Source organism: Apodemus sylvaticus, chromosome 2 (assembly GCF_947179515.1).
Source record: "Apodemus sylvaticus chromosome 2, mApoSyl1.1, whole genome shotgun sequence".
In the NCBI taxonomy this organism is placed as follows: domain Eukaryota; kingdom Metazoa; phylum Chordata; class Mammalia; order Rodentia; family Muridae; genus Apodemus; species Apodemus sylvaticus.
Genome location: NC_067473.1, coordinates 53179389 through 53181919, shown reverse-complemented (window position 1 = coordinate 53181919; position 2531 = coordinate 53179389). Strand labels below are relative to the sequence as shown.

Sequence of the window (2531 nt, the reverse complement as noted above, 5' to 3'; positions counted from 1 at the left end):
CTCATTATGTGAAACAGGCTGCCGGCCTTCCACTCACAGACATCCAGCTGCCTCCACTGTGCAAACGCTGAGTGGGACTCAAGGGATGTGCCGCCCCTTGCATTTGAACACCTTACATAGTGAGGGGCCTCTTCCCATCCAGGCTGTATCCTAAAGCCGTCTTTTCCTTTGTAACAGAATTGTGTTCTTGGAGGCAAGGAGGAAGAGGCAAAGTCAGAGAAGATAGATGAAAGGCGGAGGGCCAGAAAGTTAATTTTTATATTTACCCTGCAGGGAAGATACCATGATCAAGAAGGATGTCTTCCCAGAGTAAGGCTTACCCATTACACTCTGATATGCTGACTCCTGCAATTTCCCCAAATGCAAAAAACTCAACTGCATAATTTGTGGTAGTGGGGATATAGCATTTTTCCATAAAAATTAATTTTCTCTGAGTTTATAGTTCTGACACAACATCTAGATTTTAATTTAATTTTATATTTATTTTTAAAACTGTGTGCATGCTGTGTGTGGTGTGTGTGTGTGTGTGTGTGTGTGTGTGTGTGTGTGTGTGCCATGTGGAGGTCAAAGGACAACTAGTTAGAGTTGGCTCTGCTGTTCTGCTCCACCATATGGGTCCTGGGCACTGAACTGTTATCAAGATTGGCAGCAGGCTTACTGGCTGAGCAATTTATTTATTTTATTTTTAACGTGTGTTTTTAACACACACACACACACAATTACTATATATTACTATTATATACTAGTAAATTATCATTTCATAATTTTTAGATGCTTTTAAATTCCACTGAAAGAATGCCTATTCTTCATCTTTAAATTCTATTACTTGCTGGGTGTGGTAGCAGATACCTTTAAGCCCAGCATTTGAGAGGCAGAGACATGAGTGTCTCAGTGAATTTGAGGCCAGTCTTGTCTACACAGTAAGTTCCTGGACAACCAGGCTACACAGAGAGACCCTGTCTCAACAAACAAACAAAGAAACAATAAAACAAAACAAAACCCATACCTTCTATTACCTAAGAATTTAGTGTAGCATGCAAAACCCCAATTTAGGATGTGGTTTGTTCCTGCTGAGGCAGGTGTAAGCCAGGGCGGATCTTCAGCTACATTTTCCCATTCTCCAAATACTTGAAAATTGAAATAACATAATCATCAAACACAAAACCAGTCAGGATAAGAAATGGTAGCTCTGCTCCAAACAGTCTTTCCTTAAATCTCTATATTTTATTTCCTCCTGAAAATCTAAAGCTTCTCTGTGTTACAGAGGGCTCTGGCTTACAGGCTGCTGTCAGAAGCAGCCTCCCCAGATTTTATCCGGAGGCCAGCTTCTCCCTCTGTGTCTCAGACTTGTCCTTCATGCTTACTGAAACATGAAGGGAACAAGACACTGGGTGACCGACCCTGTGTGTCTCTGCCCAACTGGGCCAATAATGCTCTTTCCAACCCAGAAATGATCTATGTCATTGGGTTTCCCTACGAGTCAATTATAGACGTGGGCTGTTTTGACATTCCCACCCTGTTGGGAGGGAGCGGAAAAATGCATCTTCAGCCTCTTTATGGTCACGTGATCATAGAATTACTAAAATAAAGACAACACAAAGCTATAAAATAAAGGCATGAGAAGCTATAGGGGGAAAAAGCTAATTTTTCCCTGTGGAGCTGGAGAGGTGGCCTAGTGATTAAAAGCACTAGCTGTTCTCCCGGAGGTCAGACCCCAGCGGCCACAGCGGGCAGCCCATACTGCCTGAACCTCAGCTCCAGGCCATCTGACTCCCTCTCCTGGCCACTTGCATGCACACATACAAAGAAACATGCACATATACATAATTTTAATTTTATTAAATGCAGAATTCTATTTTGAAGGTTTAACAGAAGATTGAATGCTAGCGAATAAATAAACTCTAAAAAAAACAAAAATAAACCAAATGCTCTAAAAACAAAATATATCAAAACAAAATATGATCCAAAAGCCCATCCAGAATAAAGCAATGGGCTACGGACTGACCAGTGAGGGTCTGACCCGCAGAGAGAACTCACCAGCATCCACTCAAGGAAGCAATGCTGAACACTTCCCACAGCAGTCTTTGTGGCCATCTGAGACTAATCTAATGACTCCTCTGATCAAAGTACATCTGCTAGAAGCCCCGTATTGGGTGACAAATACTGTCAGTGCAGAAATATATCTCTCATCTCAAGGAAAATAAGGCATAGTTTATTCTGGATCCAAATATGAGTGGCAATGTCTCAGGCCACATAGCTGTCAGCTACCCCAAATACTGTGTTCCAATGTGGTAACAATCTTATGATTTTTTTCTTTCAGAATTAAAAAAAAATAGTTGTAAATCAATGTACTTAAGAATATATTATTTCCCATGGTTACATAACACCCGATGGTTTTGATATGTCACAATTTACTTAAGCAGCTCCACAAATGCCCATAGTTTCCTTGCTTTCTGCATCAGTCTCTTTTCCTGTTGCTGTGGTAAACTACTCCAACCGAAGCAGCTTAAAGAGGAATGGTTTATTTGACT

The 2531-nt window shown here is 41.1% G+C and overlaps 1 non-coding gene across 1 annotated transcript; it reads left to right on the top strand.

The window, feature by feature from the left end:
* Positions 1-258: 258 nt before the first annotated feature.
* On the top strand, positions 259-416 carry LOC127679541 (U1 spliceosomal RNA). The gene has a single exon (XR_007976840.1). It is a non-coding gene; the product is annotated as a U1 spliceosomal RNA (small nuclear RNA).
* Positions 417-2531: the final 2115 nt, after the last annotated feature.